The sequence below is a fragment of the Cyanistes caeruleus genome, chromosome 6 (genome assembly GCF_971803275.1).
Source record: "Cyanistes caeruleus chromosome 6, bCyaCae1.hap1.1, whole genome shotgun sequence".
Lineage (NCBI taxonomy): Eukaryota > Metazoa > Chordata > Aves > Passeriformes > Paridae > Cyanistes > Cyanistes caeruleus.
Window position 1 is genome coordinate 26,738,182 of NC_141706.1, and position 19,700 is coordinate 26,757,881.

The following is a 19,700-nucleotide window of genomic DNA, read 5'->3' on the forward strand; positions in this document are numbered from 1 at the left end:
ACTGAGTGATATTTAATAGATAGCTTGAAGCTGCTATCTGTAATTTAACATTTGTCATCCCTGCACTTACCACAGTAGCTTCATTGTATATGTAGAATAAAATAAGCCTGTTTCTAAAAAGAGAGAAAATATTTAGGTCTTGGTGCCTGACTATCTTGAAACTCCTTGATATGCACCCCCCTCCTATCTCTGATCATCTTTCCATCATATTCTGTGAGGTCTTAAATGTCTCCCCAAACAAGAAAGTCTCACAGGCAGAAGAACATCTGGTGTAGAGAGCAAGCAATAATATAACATAAGATGACAGGGAAGTTTTTTCGTTTTGTTTCTGCAAAAATGTGTTTCAGGGAAGTTAATATTTATAGCTACACTCTTGTTGATAATGGTAAAAGGAAATAAAATGCTGTAGGCTAAGCTTTATGCTTATGCAAAAGGGCAAGGCATGCCAGTAGGTTCTTAGTGTGCAATGGAGAAACAGAACTGGAGCATCTTAGGCATAATAATATTCTGGCAAAGCCACAATTATCTTCTATTAGCATTTTTAAATTGTATTAATCCAAAAATAGTCAGTATATATTGAATTATGAGCATTATGAATGCTGAAAATTAATTTTGATTCTAATAATTTTAGGTAGAAAGAAGGAATGCTATCCTGCTTCTGTTTCATCAAGTGAAACTGTTTATAAACCACTCTTTAAAAATCACTCTCAATCATTAGATGTTGTGTGATACCAAGGAAAGTATTAAAAAGCTATGTGGTAGAGTGCTCACTGGCACTTTTCAGTAAGAAGTATTTGGACAGCAAGAAAAAGCAAAAATGTCATGCTTTGAAAAATAACAGTTTCTATTTTTATGTTAAAGCATTCCATCCGTCTCCTCAAGTGCTAAATATTACTGCGGAGAAAGACATATTTATTTACTGGTTCCTTTATCCAGACATCTCACATTGTTCTTCTGAACTTTGTGAAAATGCAGTTTCATTATGCCTTGGTGAAGATATTTGCTAAGAGTTAATGGAATCATGTAATGCAGGTTAAGTAAGCACAGATAATTATGGGAATAGATATTCCAGTAAGCACTGCAGCCCCACTTAACAGGTGCCAGAGTTAAGAAAACTGCATGCAAAGGTTTCCTTACTGATTGAATGACATAATCTGTAGTCATGGATAGTGCCATGGCCTCTGAATTGGGGAAAGAAGTACTTTCAACAAGCATAAGAAGCTTTTATGACATTTTTAGAAGTCATAAAGAAGCAGTCAGTGGATTCCTACATCTCAAAATTACACATGGATATGTACCTAATTACTTGCCTTATTCTGCGGGAAGTAGCAGATGTGCTAAATTATCCATGCCTCGTATGATTCAAGGAAGAGCCCTGACAACTACTTTCTTCCTATCACTCCCTGGGTATGTTGTTTTTTCTTTTTACCTTTCTCAATTTCTCCCTTAGAGGGATTGACAGCTTTGAACTATCTTCCCAAAGATCTGAAGAATCCAAAGAACAGCGGTTTCTCTAATAAATAATGTCACAGATCCCTATTGGTTTAAAGCACCGCAGAGAGCAACCACAGAGGACTGGGGCAACTAGAATCAAAGTCACCTTGATAGTAATGTTGTTAGGAAGCTGTTTTAAACTGCACAAGAGCATATGGTCTTTGAAAACACGTGAAGAGACCAAAGTTAATAGCTCCATCCATTTCTCTACCTTCCCTTCCTCCTTAAAACTGTAGCAATGCATACTATAACTGGGCTCTTCAACCTAAATTTTCAAATGTTATTGCTTTCCTTTACATTCAGCTCACATGGGGTGAGGTCACCTCTGATCTCTGTGCTTCACAGTCTGGCTGTGCTACCTGCACAACATCTTAAGATAGTGATTAACCTACATGCTCTCCAGAATGCAAGAGAATTCAAAATTTTCCCTCTCATGCTGAGTTCTGACTCTGCCAATCTCTTTGCTGTTGGAAATGCTAGAGCAAATATTTTCTAGATGGAGAAAATGCACCAAAATCAGCTTGAACTCTGTTTACTCTCTGTTGGGAAACACCTCATGTGTAATCCTTATATTATTTTGGCTATTTGAGCATAACCTTTAAAAAAAAGAGTCCAGATTATAAAAAAAAAATTTTCATCATAGCTCCATAGAAAATATAGATTTCCACTACTGAGGGTATAACCTAAAAATAGTCTTCTGTAATGACAGTACATTGCTTAGAAATACAACTTACACATTTTTTTCAAGGATAAAAAAACCCAACACCAATATCATGGTCTATATAGATACACATATACATGTTCTTTACTCATGTTTTGATGTACTATCTAAATGACAAGAACTAAGAATTTGGCTGTATGTCCCTAAAAGGCCTTCTGTCTGTGACTTTTCCTCACAGCTGCTTTATCTGAGATTATTCTCTATGCTTGAGTAATTCCCATTGGCACAGTTGCAGGCAAAGTGCTACTGTCTGCCAAGCTTCTGAACTAATCATTGGTGAGTGTAGTACCCCAGGAGTGAGAACCTGGAGGCTGAAAATTTACATGAATCCATTTTTGCTTTTCATAGCTCTGACACTGAGTAAAGTGCACTAGAGCTTGATCTGTTGCATCAGATTTGTTTTTTAGAAAACAGAAAAAAATAAAACATTTCTTATTTTCATTTCTTTCCTAAAGCGCATGAGCATTTTGCCTTTTTTTTTGTTTTGTTTTGTTTTGTAATTTAGTTGTTCCATTTGTTATTTTTCACCATTTTATATGAAGTCTGTTCTTTCATGCATGCATTTCTGTCAGTCAATGGCTGTCTAAAAATAAATACCCATAAATGAGTTCTGAAGTTTTCTCTCACTGCTATAGACAAACAGAGCAACAGAAGAAAATGTTGCAGGTGAACACTGAGTGTTCCAGTGAAAGACATGGAGACTGAGTAAACCCAGTGCAGCTTTTCCCACTTGATACAGTGTCTAGCCTGCAAAAAGTTAAGGCAGAAGTTTAATTTGTGCAAACCTAAGGTTTAAGGAACTGTTTGAAGAAGCATATTGGAATGGCTGATAACCTGGGCTGGAAGAGGGGAGGGTTTAGGGCACCTGCCAGGGTTGATTTGAAACACAGGCTGTGACTATTAGCTGAGTCAGGAGGAAGTGGGGTGATGCAAAGGATAGCTTTAAGTTCAATTGAATTATATAATCATCAATCCATTCTGAAGCAGATCTTATTTCCAGCTCAATTCTAGAAAACATCCCCATGAAGACTTTAGCCCCCGAGTCTTAGACAGATACCTGAATAGTTTAGGAGAAAAAAAACCCAAAACACCTTTCATCCTTTTCATGCATGGAAAATCAATTGAATCCTGTAGCAGCATTAAGGACAAATGCTGAGTCATCTAGTGTCTTTTTAATATGTATCTAGTATATTATTAATATGTTATTGGAATAGGAGGATTTGAACTGCATAGTAAGTTGGCTATACAGCATCTAGAATATACTGGATACTGTTAGCAGCTGTCAGATGAAGCCAGCTAGATTTTACCTCTTCAGCTTCTCAGCACCTCAGGTTCAGTTGACTTTACTGTATTTAATTTCACACCAGACCTGTCCAGCTCATTGCAGCAAACTAGCTTTATTTTTATTTTCTTTGCTCACTAGCACTTTCTCCATAAGGCGACTTTTCAGTTACTGTTTTATTCTAGTAGGCTTTGCTGGAATGCCTTTTAGTTTCTTCAATGTCATTTATGGAAAGAGTGGCCAATAATTTTTATAAGAATTGTAATCATCTGTCTTATTAAAAATCATTCACCTACACATATTCAATTTCCTGTAAGTATTAATGAAGTTTTTGACTATCCCAGCCTTCACTGCTAAAAACAACACTTTATATGAGAAATGTTCCAAATTTACCTCCTTATGTATTCCAAAGAATTCTTCTTTATTCTGTCTAGTGGACTTCCCTAACAACTCTGTTGAATATTAGCAGTACGTGTTAGAAAGACTCAATATACTTCTATCAGGTTTTGTACCTGGGAGATTGTCATGTTGCATGGACTTCCTAATTACTTTCAAAGATGATTGATTACTTTCAACTTGTTCTCCAATAATCTGTGTCTAGAAATTTCCACTTTCTAAAACATGTAAAACAGCATGTCAGATGTTATGACATGTGAGGAATATAAAAAACTGATCTGCCAAGGAGTTTTATTGAAATTGATACTGCACCCGTAGTTCAAAGTCCAAAATTTTAAAAGTATGCACCTACACCATAATTTTTAAAATATTCTGGTGTGCTTATTGTAATAAAATTACTGCATATAAGAAGACTTTCACATTTTTAAGATCAATTTTGGCAGTATTAGTCATAAATAATTTTTTGAAACATGAAGATTTTTCCTACCTTGTTCTTTTTTAAAACACTGATACCAAATTTTAACATGACCTAATTTAAAAAACAAATCCTTGCACCACTGTAGGCATATAGACAGACATACTGTGTTCCCACTGCAAATGGGAAGATTGCAAGATCTTTTTGTCAAAAGACAGGTATGAGACAGAAATTGGATAAAACTATTGTTTAAAATCAGACAATAAGGTAGGAAATGAACCATAAGTACACACAGGGTATTTCAATAGCCTGTTACTTTACTTTTAAGTATTTCTTGCTTTTGATCTCCTTTGCCAGGTTTAGTTTATACTCTGTAGGAAGAAGTCTTACCTTTATTCCATTAGCATCTTGTACTTTCTTAATTGATTTTAATGCTCTTTGACTTTTTCTCTGAGAATTTATTTTCAGTGAAAAGAACATTTGACCTTGAGGTCATTGTTTCTGTTTCTAGTTTCTGGTAAAGTCAGCAAAACACCCAGAAAAGGAAAACTGCTATTATAACATGCTAGGTACTGCATTATTAGACAAAATTTGTTATCATCTAGTAGGGCTCAGTTTTTTATAAACCAGTGTATTCATTTCAGTGGTAAGAAAGAGGTAACAAGAACTATCATGGCAGTCCTGATATTGGTGTCAGCAGCAGAGCAAGCATTACACACCTGAGTACAGCTCTTGCTCTTTAGTGTTGATCTTCTGGTGTGGATTGCAGGCTACCTGGCACAATTTCAGTGTGGTCACACAAAAGTTGCCCTTTTGAAGAGACACTGTAAAGAACATAATTTACAGCTTTGAGGTCTTCAAAATTCCTAGAATGAAATTTGCTGGAATTTTTGTGTTGACAAAATTGCCTAAAATTGAAGCAAATCCATCAAAGCCTTGGCCATCAAAAATAAGGAAATTATTAATTGGAAAAGAAATGTAACTAGTGTTGTAGAGAGATACTACAAAATCAATGTAATAAGATTGAAGTTGAGTTATCTGAAATCAGTAAACAACAAAATCCTTACCATTTAGACCCAATTGAACACTTTAATGCAAAATTCTAATATTTAATATTTTAAATATTATATTTTTGGTGGGGATAGATTTTAAGATCCTAATTCTTCAGTCATGGAGTTTTACAGAGGTGCTAAATTAAGCGAGATCTACCTGTCTTTTTGTGCCTCACTAAATCAAAGGAAATAATGCTTCTAATGTAACTCAGATGATCTGAGAATAAATCCACTGCTAATTATAAGAACTTAGACACTAATATGATTAACACAGCTCATAAGCTGTTAAATACAGAAATTAATTTACAATTAATGAGTTGCCAGCTCACTCCCACAACGGTGATTGCTTCTCTTCCTTCAGTTTCAGATGCTGTCATGAAACTCTCTCAACTACCTATACAGCCTAAGCTTTAACTTTAGATTTCTCATAAGTTCCAGTGACATTTGTTCTGTTATTGCCATTCCTATCACCTCCTATTTACATTCATGTACTATTACCACCAGTAGACAAAGCAAACAGTAGTCAGGGCTATCTGTTAGGCTGACTGTCAGAGGCATTATTACGGTTGCTTAGCAGCCAAGAAGACAAGATAATACATAACTTTCATACAGGGAATGAAAGAGAAAGCAAATTTAGGCAGTTAGAATATTAATAACCAGTTAAGGCCTTAGAATGAAAAGTCTGAATCATGAATTATCCTGAGAGATCAGCATCGAAACTTTGTTTCAGCTTAAAAATAGCTGTATCCTGCATGAATTTTATTTCCTGCAAATATAGCTTAATTTTACAAAGGGCTTTATCATCATGACACCATGCTTTTAAGGTCTGTCCTTCCCTGGCCTCCTAGGCTTCTTAATTTATCTGCAGATGGGTAAATCTGATATCTTTACTATGTAAATTGATAGAATGTTTAGGAGCCACATGGATTAAAAATTATATATTGGTGAAGAATCAGCATGACTCACATCAAAAAATCCAGTGAAATTCATTGAACAAGTTGATAAGCATACTGGCAGGAGACATTTAGCTGGTGTAGTCTGCTTTGATTTTCAAATAGCGTTTTGCAAAGTCTTTCATGAAAGCCTCTTAAAGAAATTAGGCTGTCAGAATAAAAAGAAATATTTTCACATTGAAAAAAATGCTTTAACATATAGGAAATATGGTGAGAGCAGTCAGCTTTTAAAGCAGATGAACACCTCACCTGTGGCTCTGCATTGGTATCTGTGCTGTTTCACATAATCACACATTAATCAGAAAAGGAGATGAAATGAGGGAGGTGGACAAGTTATGGTAACAAATAAATTATTAAAGGAAAGAAATATGAGGGTCTATAGCAAAGTAGGACTTCATAATGCTGAGTAACTTTATAACAAAGAACAGACAAAATTAAATAGTAAAAATATTAAGCAATGCACATAGAGAAAACCATATTTCTAGTTTACTTGTATAAAAGTGGGATCTAAACAAATAATTACTATTTATGATTGTGATATGTATTTATGATCATGAACTCCAGAAAGTATAAAGCTATGAATAATTATCGAAAAAGCAAACAGAAGGCCAGGAACTATTTTCAAAGGAACAGAAATCAAAAGAGGAAGCCTTGATATGCCATAGTTAAATCCATGATTCTGGAATACCTGGTCAGTTCTATCCTTTCTATTTCAAAAGAATATGCTGCAATGGAAAAGATATAGAGAAATCTGGAAGTGATGTTCAAAGATATGGTATGGCTTTTGTATGATGAAAAAAAATAGGTATTTTATAATTTTCCATCTGGAAGAGAAAGATGAGCAGGGAACATGATTAAGGTCTGTAAAACTGGAGGTGGCTTAGAAAAAATAAATAGGAGTCACCTTTTAAAGAAAAAAAAGAAAAGAAGATCATCATAGAAGGTTCAAAATGAATGAATGCAAGTAAGCCTTGATACAACAGCTTTTCAGTCTGTGCAATAGTTTAACAGTAATATTTTGAGTGCTGAAACTCTTCAAAACATTTTTTAAAGTGTCTGGAAGAAAAACATGCAGATCAAGAGCTATTTAATACAAGACAAAATTAAATTCAGGAAGTCTCTGAACCTCAGATTGCTGAAGAACTGGTGAGAGCTGCAGGAAAGGAGGTGGTAATGCCCACTTCTCTAATGCTTTGAGGCTATCCTAGGCACCCACGAGCAGTCACAGCTGAAGACAGAGTGGGTGATCCCTACATAAGGCAGAAGAATTATCTTCCTGCCCAAGGAAATGTGTAAGCATGAATTCATCCTTAGATGGTTAGGATGGTGCAGACTGAGTTACTCTTGGGAGCACTCAGAAGCAGATTTTTAGGTGCTCAAAGAACTTCACCAAGGGGAAAAGGAGATGCTGTTGGAATATTGGAACATGGGCATTTGCCAGGACCACATAGCAGCTAAACTGAGAACTGACCAATATCTCGGGCTTAGGAGCCCAAATCTTTTTATGGGCATGGCTCAGAATATTTAATTCATATATTATTTTAAGACATTAAATGCTTTGAATACTGATAGTATCCATATCAAAGCAAATATTTTAATCCACTTAAATTCAATTTAAGTTCTATCATAGTAGAATGTGCCTCTTCCCCGTTCCTCCTCTGCCACCTACCCCCAATCTGGTCATGTAAGAACTTCCAAAGCAATACAAGCATTAAGGAAAAAAGGTATTTTTAATTTTAGTTGCTAAAATCCTTACTATTTTTATGCATTCCTTTATGGTAAATATATAGCAAAATATATAGTAGTACACCCTGAACAGTTTCATTGCTCCCTAATACTTTAATAAATGTTCACCATAAATCTTAGCAGCAAACTGTGCATGTCAAATCCATTTCTACAGTGGCTGAATAGATTTAAAGTCCAAAGATATTATGTTGATAGCATCACTTTACTAGTTGTAAACAAATATAAAGAAATGTGGGATCCATTACGAGCTTTTCCTTATTTTCCAACTCTCACAAAAAACAAAACAAACATACAAATGAAACAACAACAAAAAGCAAACAAAACAAAAAAAACTCTACCAAAAACAAAATGAAAAAACCCTAGAGTTCTGATTAGACTGAACTTCAATCAGTATGTGACTAAAATTATCTCTCCATTTTTTTTTTACATAAATAATTCATGATCAGTTTGATCTGTCAGTCCACATCCATCCCCCCATCCTCATTTCTGGCATTCTTTCTTGTGTTTAACATGAAAAGAAAAAATAGGAATATACAGAAATTTCAAATTACAGAGTTTTTTACTTCACAACACACACATATTACCTTCCAAAAAACCTGATTTTTTTAAAACTATGACAGCTATCAAGACACACTTTAGACCTTAAGGATTCACCCTTCTTGAGAAAGAATTTATTAGATAGATAATACCATGAACACTATTAGAAGTAGATGAAAGACCTTAGAATTTAGAGGTTTAAGAGAGCTTTCCTCACTGCAATTTAATGTTAAAATTTGTATTGATTTTAACTGAGATAATTGTGCTCCAAATTTTTGATGAAAAAAGCAAATTATTGTCAGGTTTTACCAGTGACAGTTCTGACAAAGAAGCCATGCTACATACAGAACTGAAATTCAGCTTTCACTCCTCATGTTTAGATCAATTTGAACATAAAAAGATGTAATCTGGATACAGGGTATCATGTATGTGATATAAAACTCCTGGAAAGGCATATTGTACAAGTATTGCTTTTAAATCTGTTTCTTATGTAAATTAAAAAAAAAAAAAAAGGCAGTAGTTTGGGCTTATATGGGGAAATATACCATCATAATTAGATTAGTATCATTATACCAGTGTATTTCTTGTTATAATTATTTTTTAATTTAATTCATTTGCACTTTTAACTACAGTAATACTGCATTAGTTATATATTAGAGCAGTTAAGGGTTAGATGAAAAACTATTCTGTGTATGTGGAATATACTGACCCTTAAATATAGCCAGAACCTCCTTTTGATTTCTTTTACATCAGAAAGCTGGTGTTCAACATCTGAGGTTACATCATGTGATATGACAGATAAATGTGACAAAACTGGACTTGAAAGAGCAGATATCTATATATTTATCTGAAATAAGCAGCATCTGAAATAGTGGTCTTGCTGACATGTGTGGTTTGGCTCTGATACTTGCACTCTGATCCTGTAGCCTTACTTTGTTGAGATTAGGGCACAATAGTGGTTTGGAGGAGGGGTGAAGGGCACTAAACTAGTCTCCTTGTCCCTTCTCCCTCCAGAACAATCATCCAGGTCAGTGTAAATCACAGATGATTAGTTTACAATTCTTGATTCCAAAGCGAAACAGAGGAAAAAATTGATTGGATATCAAAATTGGCCAGCCAGGGCAACATATTTTTATGTGAACACTTTCCCACTTCTCTTTACCCATAGTTTAAAGGTAAACTAATCTGACCTGTCTGTCTTTCTTCTGGAGCAGAATGGAAAAGAGCAAATGACAGCTAACAGTGTTAATAAGGAGGCACCATCACAATATTGCTTCATTCCTGCAAAGACCAGAATGATTGCGCCTGCCTTTCCCTGACCCAAACACCACAAAAGTAAGAATTAGTAAGTAAAGTAAGAAAAAGTAAGGATTAGTGCATTGCCTCTGAAAATAGGGGGCAAATTGAGGCACAAACTCAGTCTCAGCCCTGGTCTGTAAAAAACACACCAGAACTATATAGATATTTATGCCAAATCACTCAAATTTTGGACAACATAAAGGGATTTATCAGTCCAAATGAAAGCTACACAATTTTTTGGTTTCTGCTTTGCAGCACAGCAGTTTCAGGTGAATTCTGATTGAGCTCTTGCTCTAATTAAAACCTAAAATTCAAGTTAGCAGTTAAAGAAAAGTACTACCAGAGACAGAAACAAAAAACTCCAACTCTACTTGAATTATTTTGCCTGCTTTACTTATTTCTGTCGTGAGTATTATCAGGAGTGTTTTCCATTCTGCCTAGTGGGAAAGATCTTAAGAATTTCTTGGTGGCCATGTTAAACACTAACTTGGGAAAAGAAAACCTCTAGCATTACTATCCATATGTCTCTTTTGGCACTGATGTCATCAGACCTCAATGTGCTTTTATATCACCACAGATGCATCTCAGCATTAGTTTTAATTGAACAAATACTGTTATCATGGCCCAGCAATTTGGTCCTCCAGAGAAATTACAAAAAAAAGAAAAAACACCAGCAAAGGATGACATATTTATTGGTTGTCCTCTGCCAGCTTCATCAACGTGATTGCTGTTCCTTCATTCCACATCTAGATTGTGTTTCCTTTCTTCATTCTCCTTTTCCACTCCCTTGCCCTAGGGGATACAGTGCTTTATCCAACAATGCTCTCTGAACAATCCTTCTTTCATCTAAGGGAGGGGAGGGGAGGGGAGGGGAGGGGAGGGGAGGGGAGGGGAGGGGAGGGGAGGGGAGGGGAGGGGAGGGGAGGGGAGGGGAGGGGAGGGGAGACTCGAGGAGCACAAATCTCATAACAAAGCTTAATGTGCTTCCATGACTTCTGAAATAACATATTTTTGTAATTTTATTTTTGACTGATGTTATTCTGATGCAATGCGATTATTTGGCAATTCTGCTTTCCCATGGGTCTGCCTGGGAAAAAACCACTGCTGCAAAAATACACATTCAAGTGTAACAATTTACTTATCAGTTCATTTATTCATTTTTAAGGAAAAAAAATTTAGAATTGTTTGCATTTCAAAGACACTGAAAGTTCTAATCAAATCAAGCCTTTGATTTTAAAAAATGGCATCAATCAACTCAAAAAGTATTTATAGGTAGGAAAAATTAAATATTATAGGTTTGTATTTACTTGTTTAGTTTTTTTTTTCTTTTTTTCTTTCTCTGAAAGTGATGCATTCAGTAGTAATACACAAAATTTAACATTACCACTGGCAGCCTGTCACCTGAAGGAACATGGGTGGAAGATAGGGAAATCCCTTGCAGCAGCTATGAAAAATGCTTCTTTTATTATATTAGAATATATTATTATATATCCTTTTATTCTTTTATTCAAAATGGTTCTGGTAGCCAATTCAGCTTTATAAATTCCCAAAAATCTTACCCCCAGCTGCTCAACCCTATGCCAGTTTCACGTTATTGCCCCTTTATCTTACTTTTTAAGAGCCTTAATATAGACTGGATGATTCAAATCATGATCAGAATTAAATAAACAAACACTTCTGGAAGTCTCTTTTAAACCTGGATCATTTTGTGAATCTGCTTTTCAACACAATCCTGCAAACAGTTATGCTGACACAAGTGTACAGGCTGCAAATTGTGCTGGAGAACCAGAAATAATCAACCAAGCATGAGAACTTCAGTTCCCAAAGCACTTTTCAAGAACAGGCAATTAAATTTCATGTGCTAAGACTCACAGAAAATAAGTCGGCCTCCCACTGGCAGATCTATCAATGAAACTCTGGAGCCCAAAGTTCCACTTTCCTGACTAACTAAATAATACCTCTGAAAAGAAGTGCCACAAAATATTTGCTAAAGGGTTTTGCAAAAGTATGGAAAACAGAGTTCTCTTTTCTACTGTGAGGATCTAAATCCGAATTTAAGTACACCTTACAGTAATAGTCTCTGTACTAAATAAAATCTATAATAAGTCCCTGTCACTGTAATTTCCCTTGCAAGGAATGTATCAAGAAAGAAAAATCCATATTTATATTTGTTCAAATATGTATCCCAGAGCTCAGCACAGATATTGCTCTCAGTTTTATAGATGGTCCACATTACCATTGCGAGCTCCAAACTTCGAGCTCATAGAAAGTGTAAATCTCATCTCACCATTTGCATGTTCTGATTGGCACTAGCTACACTCAGCCTAAAATTTGGATTATTGTAGGGATGTTTGTTTCTATTTTCTATAGTGTCTTTCTTCTGATTTATTTTCACATTGGCCTAATTTTCAACATTTTTTTCTCCATTGCTTCTAATTAAGCTGCTTCTACATCTTATGAGCTTCATTTAATTCAATTAATTAAGGAATATATTTATATAACAAAAGATAACGAATCCACCAAGCTTGCTTTCCCAAATGCCCACAGCTCTAATAGAAGGAAAATTAAAGGCACCTATTTTAAAGTTAAGTACCTGCAGCATGGTAGCATTGTGATAAAAGGATCAGAAATATTTTACAGATATTTTGGGGGTTTTTAACACTTTTTTGTCCCCTCAATGTTTAGATTATGACTTAAGCAATGATGGTGCAATAAGGTCACTTGCTCTAAAATGGAAGGTCTTATCCACATGAGGTGGAGGAACTCTTTTTCACCTTTTGGGATCATAATACATGAGTGAGACTTTTTGTTAGAATTACCTAAGAATCATACAGGAAGATAAATCACAGAATAGCAGGGGTGTAGCAACAATTTTCTAATATAATTAAGATAATGTTTAAGATACAATGATGTAAACTGATCCCTGAGTGCTCTGTCCAGTGAAAGAGTCTCACTTTTAGCACTGTGTAGTATCCCAGAGCTGACAAACATCAATTCTATGCCAAAACTGCAGAACTTTTATTTCACTGTTCTTTGAAGTTCTATTTCTTTACAGTCAGAACACACCCAATTGGTTTGGAGACAAAAAAAAAAAAACACTTCCTAAATATGCCTTTCTTGGTAACAGACATCCTACAGGCAGATCTGGATTAATCATTTCCATCATCACTGCAAAAAGTTATTAAGTGTTTGCCAGACAAGCAAGATTTAATTCCTCCAGCTGGATGCTGCCAACCCCTTTACAGCACATTGCTCTTGTCACAGTGGCTGGGCATAGTTTTAAAATACATTAACTTCAGCCTCAGGCTAGTGTGGAGCCTTTTTGCTTGTTTGCTTTTCTTTCACCCTCTTTCTCTCACTACAGTAAAAGGAAGTTGTTGATAGGGAAGACCTTGATAGGCCATGTAAAGCCAGGATGGTTTAAGAGTATTGATAATAATTTATTAATCTTCCCAATTTATTTATGAGAAATGAGGTTGTGGTTTTTTTGTGGGTGGATGGCGGGGTAGTGAGGTAAGAGGTCATTGCCTGCACTTAGATCATTGCAGTGACATACACAGGGCCATTCAAATATCTGTGCAAACGAAACCTGGATTTCCATGTTAACCTCTCCCCAAAGCCTTTCTTAATCCCCTTCCAACAAAATCATTACCTTCATCATAATGTAATTATGGACTGCAAATGTGTAGGAACACATAATGTTATTACAGAATTACAGAATGTCCCGAGTTGGAAGGAACCCATAAGGATCAAAGTCCAACTCCAACAGTGGTGGTAGCTTTAAGACATTGTATTAAAAATATTTCTATGAAAAGGAAAGACAAGGTGAAGCAAAGACAAGATAATTAAAGCAAAATTTCTGACAAGTGAGTAACAGGAAGGCTGTCTCAAAAATTATGCAAGATAATAGTTTCTGATATCTGTACCATAACAATTCTAACAGTTCTGATACAATTCCCTGCCGCAGGTACACTGTCACGGAAATCAGTAGCACTATACTGAGAAGTAAGGGAGTAAATAAGGATTTTGGAATATTACATTGTGCTGTAATTAAAAACAAGGGTAAATTGGTCAGAAACTCAATTTCGCCCAGAGAGCATGATAAGCAGCTGGAAACATTTTCTCACTTCAGAGACTGGTTAAAGACTGATCTATTAATTTTTCTTTATTCTGATCAAGTTCATCTGTGCTTGTTTGTTTGCATTAAATATAATTTTAATCACAAATCATGGGCCAACTCAGCTCACTGTGCATTCAGCCATACACCCTGGGCAGTGTTTTTGTGAGATATTAAAAATTAAGTAGGGTTGAACTAGGTCACCCCCTAGGTGTAATGAAACCCCGAATGAGAAAGAGTCTGAATTATTTCTTCAGCCTACATGTCTGCTTAGAAAATGGCACTTACCTTCAGTAGAATATTTGGACATAAATTATGTAATAAAAATAAATACACAGAAAATAAAACTTAAAAAAAAATCAATTAAAATTATTTTATAATGACTCCATGGAACATGTACCTCAAGTTACCTGGAAGTACCCCATTTGGCTCAGATGTAAAATTGACTGTATATATTTATTTCCTCTAATCGACTATTTTTCTATGTTTTTCACAAGTGAGCAAATGATTTCTTTAACAACCCTATTAAGAAGCAGATGGAGCATGCATACTTTGTCCCTGAGGTAGTAGCTGTATACTCATCTCAAAAGTCTGTTTCCTATTTCTCCACTTTGCAATGCAACAAAACTTTAGTCCACAAGTAGCCACAAGCCTACAAGTATGGGATTAATAGTGTAGAGGTGAGAATATATCTGCCGTGACAAATAAAGCAGGGCCAGGCGCTATTTCCCAAAGTCCAAGTGGCACAGGCTGTATCTGCCCATGACAGAAGTTATTCCTGGGTCTGCTGTGGCTTTAAGTTATTGTTAGTCCTATTCCTATTTCACTCTTTTAGTCCTGTAGGTGTAGTGATCTAAGGGCACTGTCACTGAGCATTAACATGTTTTTTAATAGCATAAGCCTAAGGGAAAGTGCTGCTTGCCACTGGTTGTGGTGTGAAGGCTTATAATGTTAGCTGGAGGAAAAATTTCCAGTAATATTGAATAAAATATAAGCAAATTAAGAACAAAGTGAGCAAAACTTGCAGCAGTCCTGTTCATACTGCCTGTTTGGAATGCTTTGTCCTCTCAGCCATTAAAAGATACAGCCTCGAAGAACTCCATTTCACACACGGCAAAGCTAAATAGAGAAGGATAATAAATAGTGAAGAGACACTAATAAGTACTAAATAGTTTGCTAGTACTGTGCCCTAGTCTCACTGCTATCCTACATATATATAAAATATATCCTGGCCTCCTGCTAGAATAGACATATACAAAAATTACAGCAATTATTTGAATTTAACTTTTTCCTATAAAGACCCTTTAAAATGTGACTATTATGAAGAATTTCCAGAACTACCCAGGTGATTTTGCATAAAGTGTCACATGGCTTTTCCAAAGATCTGCATTCAAACTACCAAATATTTTAATGAAGATTTTGCTTATCTAGTTGTATATTTGGGCTCATGACTACAAGCGTTTGTTCATCAAACATCTCCTTGAAATAAATTTAAACCAAAAACTTTTTCTGTCTTTAACAAATAATTTTCATGTCAATAGTTGCTCAAGTGAATAACAGTTGCTGGATTGGAATAATTACTAGATTTCTAAAAAATAATGTGCCTTCAAAAACATCATAGAGCAATGTTTGAATATAAAATGGAGACAGAACTCGAACCATTAAAATATTTTATGGAAATTAGCCAAAATTATAGTTCCTGTCTTAATTATACTGTTTTGCAAGTACAAAGACATTAATAATATTGGAATTTATTCTCTGGATTTACAAATGTTTTTACAAACATCTTTAAAAATAGTTAGCAATTTACTTACATTTTTATTCAATGTCTGTAATCCTCATCTGGTTCATAACCTGAAGGTGAGATCCTTTCTTGCAGAATGCAGGACTGCAGAGCTGTAGCACTCACAGACAAATTCAAGGCTCCTTAACTGGCAACAGGGAAACAATAGATGTCACAGGATCACAGTAGTGGCTGTGATGGCATCTTCTTGAAGATGGCATTATAGACAGATGTCAGATAAAAGGTACAAACAGGAAGGCCTTCATGCTAATGATCCTCAATTTCCTTGGAATAATAAAAAACTTTGGCTGTACTACACAAACTTGTAGGCAAGCTGGGAGTCAGAAACTGAATCAAGGGCTATGTGGGAACCAGTAAAACTTTAGAATGGCTCTGATTGAAGAAGATTACAGCCAATCAATGTAATTTTCATATCAAAGAACATTTTGGCTAAGGCCAGGAGTCTGAGCCTGTTGGAACCTAGCAGCAGTAAAAACAGGAATGAATGTTTTTATACCTGTCTGATCCTCTACATACAAAAGACAACAGCTGCTGTAAATATATGTTGACCTACCAAATTAAAATGATCCATGTAAGTGTCTTTTGAGAAGTATATTTGGCCCCCTCTGATGATGCTCCAATGGCCATCACTAAGCAGTCATAGCACATGGGCACAAACAATGCTGACTGACCCTTTACAAAGCTACTAAAGGAAGAGACAGAGGCAATTCCTGTTAGAAAAGTTAGAGAACAAATTCAAGAAGTTATTTTAAGAAAAATGAAATCTCAAGTTTAGAAACTGCTGTTTTATCTGAGATTAAAACATCAAAAACAATGATAGCACTCACTTTGCCCATGAGATTGTTATAAAACATAACTCTGCTTCCAAGGACTACAAAAACCTTAACACTTCAAGTACTGTAACACCATTTTGACAATGTCCTGTGTACAATGTATCTGCCTATAGCAGAGAAACCAACACACAGACTTTTCAGAATGATCTGAAATTCTATTACAGTTATGACCAAATTTTTGTTCCTCTATTTTCTACATGTGCATCAATGATGTTCTAGGACAATGCAAAAACTAGACACAGAGAAGTGGATTCACCAGTTCCTTCAATGACTTTTTCTTTAATGTGATACGTATTCCACTGTCGGTACCTGCCTCAGAAGTCAAGCAAAGGAAAAAAATAGTAGTGGCTAATACCAGGAAGGAAACACAAAAGCTCTGGAAAGAGTAAAATCTGATAGTAAACAGTCCCAAGATGCCCATTTGTGGCTGTGCAACATGAATTTCTTATTACAAAGGTTCTCAGAGTCCATATTTTTACCAGACACTGCATCCATTACTACTTGGACTTATTAGCCAGGAAAGGTCCTGCTGCCCTGACAAGACTTTGCACTTGTTATTCACCTGTGTAGGTGGACAGAAAAGCACAGGCATCAGCTGCCACGCCAAGGTGTTCCCTGCTGCAGCACAGCTCTGTTTCCTCTGCATGTTCCAAAGACTTTCAAATCTTACTTAAGCTACCAGTCCTTTAAACTCCTTAAAAGCCGAGGGTGTAGGTATTGCAGGATCTAGACCTTTGAGCATTTGAGCTTGAAAGTGAAAATGAATGAAACATCAACAAACCTAAAAGCACAGTAAATCAGAGCAGAAGGTGTCCCAGAAGCCCAAGACTGTTAGCACAAAGATATTATCTACTGAGGAGGAATCCAGGCTTCACTCATATCACAGGAAGGCTGCAGTAAATTAGGAATTAATGTTCTGAAGTTAATTAATTTAATTGATTTCAAGCTGAGTAAGGGAGTTAAAGCTGGTATTCAAACAGGGAGAGAGTATTTAAATTTAGCTGTCATTAGCAGGCACGTGCTGCATTCCCCAAGTATCAGGACTTTTTTGCTCTCATAGTATGCATTGAGGCCACTTGAAATCTTTTACATTTCTGTTTCTTTCAGCAGAGGGGGGAATAGACTCATTATTTGCAGAAAGGTGACAAACAATTAACATAAGACACACAATTTTAGGAAAGAGAGGAGCCCATTTAATTGTTCTCCATGGAAGCTTAAGGCATTGGTTGGGGTCAGGGGGCTGAACCACATTTTATGGCAGATCTCACTGTTTTCAAAACAGGTCCCAGTCCTGAAAAAAACTTTCTGATGCATAACTTCCTTCTTTAGGAAATGCATTGCTTACTGACAACTATGCAAGTAGGATTAAACTAAATAAGAATAGTGAAAATTTTAAATGTATAAACAAAAAAGAAATGAAAAGTCAGAAGAAAAGTTCTGTGACAAACAGGTGCTGTTTCATATTCTTTCACTGAAGCTATCTCAATGATTAAAGTGATTCTATGCTTTTTTATTTTAGACATAAAATACTAGATAACCATATTGATTTTCTAATACAGTAATCAAACTCAAGGGCTTTTTTTCTCAATACCACTCTAAGCTTTCTACTACTGTCTTTAAATAAAAATGTCATATGATAGAATCTGTATCTAAAAAGCCATCTTGATGTTCATTAACAGTAAACAAAAAAAAGGAAATTAAAATTGAAGTTCTATGGAAATATGTAACTATAGGAACTGATAAAAATCAATGCAGGGAGTGACTAAGCAGTGACTAGGACATCACTCTTTCCAAAACAGAGTTCATATTCATGCATTAGTTTGCTTCACATTCTTTATAAAATAAATTATTATTAAAATTATAGTAAAGACAGATGCAATATTATGGATACTAATAATACAGAACATACATTTTATTAAAGAGAAGTTTAGGACTAGCAGTTTGCATTATTACATTCCAGTGTTAATACATTACAGATTTGCTGTGAAAACTGTACAGTTACAAAATAAGTAAATGGAATTTTTGAAAAAAAGAATGATTCTCAGCCTCAGACAATATCTTAGAGATTCAGTGCTTTAATGCCTGTGAAGCATTTAAAGATGTCTGAGGAAAATGTACTATGTAAGTGCAGACTATTCTTGATGTTCAAGCACCATTGACAGACATAAGACAGACAGACTTTCAAATATCATAGAGAAATACTGAAGCTATATGAAAAGTTAACAATCACAAATTTATGATCTGAAATCTCCTTGTCTATTACTCTTGTCTTTACTGGCTGTGAGCGTTTGTGTGAGTGATGTTTCTTTGGTTAAACTTTTGGGTACAATTTTTCTCTCTTCAGACTGTAGCATTCAAATGCACATATCATGGTATACAAGGGGCATCTGTTATTTCTTCAGGAAATACCACAATAAACTTACAAAATGTTCAACATGCAGCCATAGAGTAGAGTTACATTTTAATTAATCTGCTTATTTATTGAGATTACTAATATTTTCATTTTTTTTAATATTTCTAAAATGTATTTCTGGATACAAGACCACGTCATAAGATCTGATTTAATTTCTTGCATATAAAAATATAATAAATGTTGCTCCTGCCCCATGGGCCTTGAAATTATAGCATAAATTCAAAGACAGAAGATGAATACCAAGACCTAGATGAGAACTGATGAGAAACATTACAGAAGCACAGCTGAAGATACAGCTAATGTAGTTTAGCTGTAACTCCATTTCCAGGATAAATCTGTACAAGATTTTGTGGCACAGTTCAGCATGTGCTGCAATGGTAAGAATCACTCAAAAACCATACTACAGTCACGAGTAGTGCAATATAGAGAGGACAGACCTGACTTAACCTTTAAATATGTGCTCTGTCTGTAGAGCCTGTGGCTTCACAGCTCTTGCCATAAATCAGAATACATCAAGCACACAAAGACAGGTTTGTTGGCAGTTGAAAGCTTCCCACTAAAGAAAACCACATATTTTAACCTATTTAAAGTTTTAGGCTGAGTATTCTATCTTTATTTGAACTCCAAAAGGGTTAACA

The 19,700-nt window shown here is 35.3% G+C and overlaps 1 long non-coding RNA gene across 3 annotated transcripts in view; it reads right to left on the minus strand.

The window, feature by feature from the left end:
• The window catches only part of LOC111930130 (uncharacterized), an 82,761-nt gene that overhangs the window by 42,679 nt on the left and 20,382 nt on the right, over positions 1-19,700 (minus strand). The window contains exons 4-5 of one of the 3 annotated variants that reach the window (XR_015287784.1): positions 16,370-16,501; positions 15,827-15,943 (exon numbers count right to left, since the gene is read on the minus strand). The exons of 1 other annotated variant lie outside the window; for it this stretch is intronic. This is a non-coding gene — a long non-coding RNA (uncharacterized LOC111930130). The remainder of the gene's footprint in view (positions 1-15,826; positions 15,944-16,369; positions 16,502-19,700) is intronic. One more of the 3 variants, XR_015287785.1, reaches the window with a different exon arrangement.